Source organism: Bufo gargarizans, chromosome 6 (assembly GCF_014858855.1).
Source record: "Bufo gargarizans isolate SCDJY-AF-19 chromosome 6, ASM1485885v1, whole genome shotgun sequence".
In the NCBI taxonomy this organism is placed as follows: Eukaryota; Metazoa; Chordata; class Amphibia; order Anura; family Bufonidae; genus Bufo; species Bufo gargarizans.
In genome coordinates this window covers 731,523-737,595 of record NC_058085.1, presented here as the reverse complement: position 1 = coordinate 737,595, position 6,073 = coordinate 731,523, and the positions used below count along the sequence as shown (strand labels likewise).

At 43.0% G+C, this 6,073-nt stretch overlaps 1 protein-coding gene across 1 annotated transcript in view; it reads right to left on the bottom strand.

Annotated features, from left to right (window-relative positions):
- Positions 1 to 4,251: 4,251 nt before the first annotated feature.
- Positions 4,252 to 6,073, bottom strand: part of LOC122940436 (WAP four-disulfide core domain protein 3-like) — a 181,712-nt gene continuing 179,890 nt past the window's right edge. The window contains exon 5 of the mRNA XM_044297113.1: positions 4,252 to 4,908. The gene's annotated coding sequence lies outside the window, so the exon portion shown is untranslated. The remainder of the gene's footprint in view (positions 4,909 to 6,073) is intronic.

The window sequence follows — 6,073 nt, the reverse complement described above, 5'->3', positions numbered from 1 at the left end:
ATCCCTGGCCGAAAGCACTTGTCCATGTGTCCATGGTTAAGTGGACCTTCCCAGTAACTGCGTTGGTCAGGGCACGTGTGATGTTACGGGACACATGTTGGTGTAAGGCGGGCACAGCACACCTTGAAAAATAGTGGCGGCTGGGGACTGCGTAACACGGGATGGCCTCAGCCGCCACTAGCCTAAATGGTAACATTTCCAGGGCCAGTAATTTGGAAAGCTGCGCATTTAGTGCTATGGCCTGTGGTTGGGTGGCTGGGTATTTTCGCTTACTTTCAAAGGCCTGGGGTAAAGACATTTGGATGCTGCGCTGGGACACGGAAGTGGATGTGGTCGCTGATGGTCCTTGCGAAGGTCCAGGTGCAGAGCGGGAGGCATCCGGGCCTGCGTCCTCGACAGGGTATTGGCCAGCACGTAATATAGGAGAAGAGGAGGCAGTGGTGTGACCTGCAGACACAGATTGTTGACCCAGACGTTCATCCCAATTATTACGGTGCTTGGATGCCATGTGGCGGATCATGTTGGTGGTGTTGAGGTTGATAGTGTTCACGCCCGGCTCATTTTCATATGGCACAGTTTGCAAACTACTATTCTTTTGTCATCCGGATTTTCCTAAAAAAACGCCACAATGCAGAACATCTGCCCCTTGGCAAGTGAGATTTCCGCAAGGGGGTGCTCCGTGGAACATTTGTGGGCCTGTTTGGTGTGGTCTGCCTTCTCCCTTTTGCCACCCCACTGCCTCTTCCAGCCTGTTGCAGTGCTGCAGATCCCCCTCTGTACTGCTGTCCTTGCTCAGCTTTCCACCTTCCCAGGTTGGGACAGTGACCTCATCGTCCACCACCTCATCTTCTACTTCCTCACTCTGATCATCCTCCAGATTTGTTGACCTAACCACAACCTCAGTGATTGCCAACTGTGTCTCATCCTCCTCATCAACCTCTTGAGACAGTAATTGCGGTTTACTCATTGGCAACTGTGTCTCATCATCCACCTCATTAAACTCTAATTGGTGTTCACTAACGTCATGTTCTTGTGACTGTGGATGCTCAAGAGGTTGGGAATTAGGGCACAAGATTTCATGTCCCTCTTCAAGCGTGCTTGGTGAGAGAGCCAAATCAAGTTATGGCGCTGAAAAGAGCTCCTCTGAATTTCCGAGTGTGGGATAACTTGTTTGGCCAGACTGTAAATGGTGGGAGGAAGGAAGATCAGGGTGAGGATTGTGTGGACCAGACTCCTGGCTACTGAGACTGGACTTGGTGGAAGACAGGGTGGTGCTTAACCGACTGGAAGCATTATCTGCTGCAATCCAACCGACCATCTCCTCGCACTGGGCTGACTTCAAGAGTAGTGTCCTGCGCCGCCCTGAAAACTAGGACATGAAGCTAGGTATCGTGGATGATTGTTTTTCTTGTACTCTGGCAGCAGGCACAGTTTCCCTGCGCCCAGGGCCACGGCCCCTGCGTGCACCATCAGCATTACGGACACTTCCCCTACTGCTCGCCTTCTTCATATTAAATGTGATACATGCTTGAAAGTATGTCACATGTACAGTAGCGTAGGATTTGGAAGTGCATGTGCAAAAAAAAAATTTACAACAGTATTTGTGATGAGGAAACGTTATACAGTACAGGTACCACAGGTAATGTCACAGTTCGCAGTGTCTACAGAAAAACTGCACTGGATGTCACTGATATTTTAGGGATGCACATACCTTAAACAGCAAAAAAAGGGGCTTAGTCAGCACCTCCCAGTGCGCAGGTGCATGCCGCCATGGCAAAGACCTAAAGGAATAAAAGAGACAATGCAGCAGCACCCTGCAAATCAGATAAAGTACAATAATGCCAAAAATTATAGTGCTAATGCTACGCTTATTTATACAGTGAGATGCTTGGCAATGCATTTTGTACAAAACCATCTGAGCCCGTCTGCCATAGGTCAAGGCGATCTCTGTAAGATGGGTCCTAACACTAAATACTACCTGTTATGTGCCATAATGGCCACCATAAAGTTCAGGGAGTGTTGGATCCACATACATGCTGAATCTACTCTGCTTTTTCCCATTTTTGGTGCCATAATGGCCTCCATTACAAGGGATGCCCCATAGGTAGATTTTAATTAGTTTCAGTATAAAGCTGTAGCCTGCTCTCACTACATTCATTGGAAGCTGTCTGGCACAAGGAAAGGTATAGAGTGGGCTCGGAATGCATGTTGGTAGCTGCATCCCTTGTAATGGAGGCCATTATGGCACCAAAAATGGTAAAAAGCATAGTGGATCCAGCATGCATGTGGATCCAACACTCCCTGAACTTTATGGCGGCCATTATGGTGCATAACAGGTAGTATTTAGTGTTAGGGCCCGTCTAACAGAGATCGCCTTGACGTACGGCAGACGGGCTCAGATGGTTTTGTACAAAATGCATTGGCCAAACATCTCACTTTATAAATAAGCGTAGCATTAGCACTATAATTTTTGGCATTATTGTACTTTATCTGATTTGCAGGGTGCTGCTGCATTGTCTCTTTTTTTCCTCTAGGTCTTTGCCATGGCGGCATGCACCTGCGCATGCACCCCCCCCCCCCCTTAGTGCCTCCAGTTGAGCTAATGTCCCAATAGTGTCCCCATAATGCGCGCCAGTATAAAAATACTCCTATATAGTGCCCCCAGTAAGTGACCCTGGTGCTCCTCTCCTCCCTTACCCATAGTGCCCTTCATTATGTGCCAGTATAAAATGGCCTATATAGTGCCCCTAGCAGATGTCCCCATAGTGCTCCTCTTTCCCTCTTCCTCATAGGGCCCCCAAAGAGTGCCAGTGTAAAATGACCCTATATAGGCCCCCATAGTGCTCCTCTTACCCGCTTCCCCATAATACCGCCATAATGTGTGCCAGTATAAAATGCCCCTATATAGTACCCCCAGCAGATGCCCTCAGTGTCCCCCATAATGTGCCAGTATAAAATACCCCTTCTTCGTGCCACAGTAGATCCCCCATAGGGCCTCTGTCCTCCCCTTTTCTGTAGTGTCCCCCATAATGTGCAAGTACAAAATGCCCTTATACAGTGCCTCCATAGTGCTTGATAATTACTCTTTTCCCATTTTGGTTTAGGCCCCTGCACTTACCTATGAAGGGATTTTTTTCTAGTTGTGGGCCATCACTTAGGATGGATTGTGCAAGTAAGTAGGACCTGTGGTGCGGGTGAAGTACAGGGCTGCACTGTTCCCTACCCTATTATGATGGCATTACTTGACTAAAGTGCAAAGTTTGAAAATATATGGTGTCTGTGTTTTTAATATGCTCACTCCCAAATCTCAATGATCACTGCAATATGGCCAAGTGGCTGCCACTTACCACGCCACAATCCAGCAGTGTCTGTCTCTCTTCCCAGCAGCTGCCTCTTTGGTCCGTGCTACAGTGCTAGGGGAGAACCGGCCAACCAGGTAAAGCCTGGCTGGTGACCAGCCTGTGACTGCATATTGTGTCCTGGTTCTCATTTGTGTTTCTGTGCCTTGAACGTAACCGCTACACCTGCTCATTTACCCTCTGTGTACCAACCTTGGTTATCTCCACTGATTTACCCCTATCCTGCTGATTTCACAGTATGCTCCTGTTTTTGACTCCCGGTTGTTTTATTACGCTTTCTGCAAATTTGCGCCTATTCTTTTGTCACCTTACTCCACAGATGGAACATGAGTCCCTAGAATCCTGCTTTATAGTGTCTCTGGTGACTACCAAGGTTTTTTTGGGGGGGCTGTGGATCTGATCAGTTATCCCTGTAGTTATCATTACAACTATCTATACATTTCCTATTGTTTACTTACTTGACCCCCGCTTCCCTTTGTATTATTTTTTGGTACATTAACCACCTATTTATTCTGTCATGTATAATAGAACCAAACAGAACCATTATGTGCCCCCATAGACCTGTATTAGGACGGAGCAAAGCAGAACGCCTCTTAAAGGCTTCTGTTTTGCTTTCAGTCTTAAAATTCTGTTATATTCCATTATAACTCTGTAATAACAGAACCTATAACGGAATGTCAGAACACCAAGGCAAACCCGCCCTTAGAATGGGTCACATTATTTGATCCTCATGTCATACCTAAATCAGAATCTTATTGATGCTTTTGTCTTGCCAAAGTTTCTGTTTCTATTGCAATACCCACGTCTTCTTTATGGTAACTGACAGAACATGACATTTTTTTTATATTTTCCTTTATTGCAAATTTAGTAACATTTTTTAAAAAGAAAAAGATTTACAAGTGTCTTCACAAGACAAGACAAGTAAAATTTGCAGAAACTCTCATTGTACGTATCTTGAGTAGCAATAGTAAAGTTGACAATAGACAATATATTACTATGGGCAGAAACAAGCAATTCCGCAGGTGGCTGGTGACATCTTTTGGCTTTGTCATAAGGTAAACTTCTCAGAATGACCCTGCTGAAAATCTGTTGTGTAAAGTATATATTATAAAAAGGTAACAATTTTCTTCCACAGTTGTGTCCTAGTCTACCTCTGGTAGGTAAACCACTATGTTAAAGAGATCGTCTACTTTGGAAAATCCATTTCCATCAAGAGGGTCTCCAGATAATAAACTTATCAGAGGGTGTACCCTCCAGTGATCAGATGTAATGTAATGACATGGTGCTATCAATAACATGTCCATATAATATAAAGAGATGCCAGGTCCTCCAGAGCAATACTTTTCTATGTAGCCACTCTCCTCTTTGGTTTATTGAAGGAGACCCTGAATAATCTCAAATTCCCTCATCAGGTATTTGGGTATTCTAAATCAGACAATGATGCTTATAAAGTCCATATTAACAGATAGATGAAAGCAAAAAGAAGAAGCATTGTATGTCGTGGTGTAATAAGATGTATACGTCTTTGGTCCATTGTCCTGGCCTTAATCTAGGGAAAAATAGGAAAGTAAAATTATGTAAAACCTACGTTTTACCATTAAGCATAATACACATTCAGTATGTACTGTACATCTCAACATATAACTAAGAGTCCATTGCCATTTTATCTAATCCCATTTTAACCCCTTATGGACTCGGTCCTATTTCACCTTAAGGACTTGGCCATTTTTTGCAAATCTGACCAGTGTCACTTTAAGTCCTGATAACTTTAAAAGGCTTTGACTTATCCAGGCCATTCTGAGGTTGTTTATTCATCACATATTGTACTTCATGACACTCGTAAAATGAAGTAAAAAAATTTCATTTTTATTTATAAAAAAAAACCAAATTTACCAATATATTTTTTAAAAAAATTGCTAATTTCCAAGTTTCAATTTCTCTACTTCTATAATACATAGTAATACCTCAAAAAATAGTTATTACTTTACATTCCCCATATGTCTACTTCATGTTTGGATCATTTTGGGAATGATATTTTATTTTTTGGGGACGTTACAAGGCTTAGGAGTTTAGAAGCAAATCTTGAAATTTTTCAGAAATTTTAAAAAATTTTTTTTGGGGGGGGACCAGTTCAGGTCTGAAGTCACTTTGCGAGGCTTACATAATAGAAACCACCCAAAAATGACCCCATTCTATAAACTACACCCTTTGTTAACCCTTTAGGTGTTCCACAAGAATTAATGGAAAATAGAGATACAATTTCAAAATTTCACTTTTTTGGAACATCTTCCATTTTAATCCATTTTTCCCAGTAATGAAGCAAGGGTTAACAGCCAAACAAAACTCAATATTTATGGCCCCGATTCTGTAGTTTACTGAAACACCCCATATGTGGTCATAAACAGCTGTACTGGCACAACGCAGGGCGCAGAAGGAAGAGAATGCCATACAGTTTTTGGAAGGCAGATTTTGCTGGACAGTTTTTTTTGACACTATGTCCCATTTGATGCACCCCTAGAGTAGAAACTCCCAAAAAAAGTGGCCCCATTTTAGAAACAACGGCAGTATTGTTGGTGCTAGTTTAGGGTACATATGATTTTTGGTTGCTCTATATTACACCACAAGATAACAAGAAATAGCTGTTTTGGCACAGTTTTGTATTTTTTGTTATTTACAACATTCATCTGACAGGTTAGATCATGTGATAATTTTAT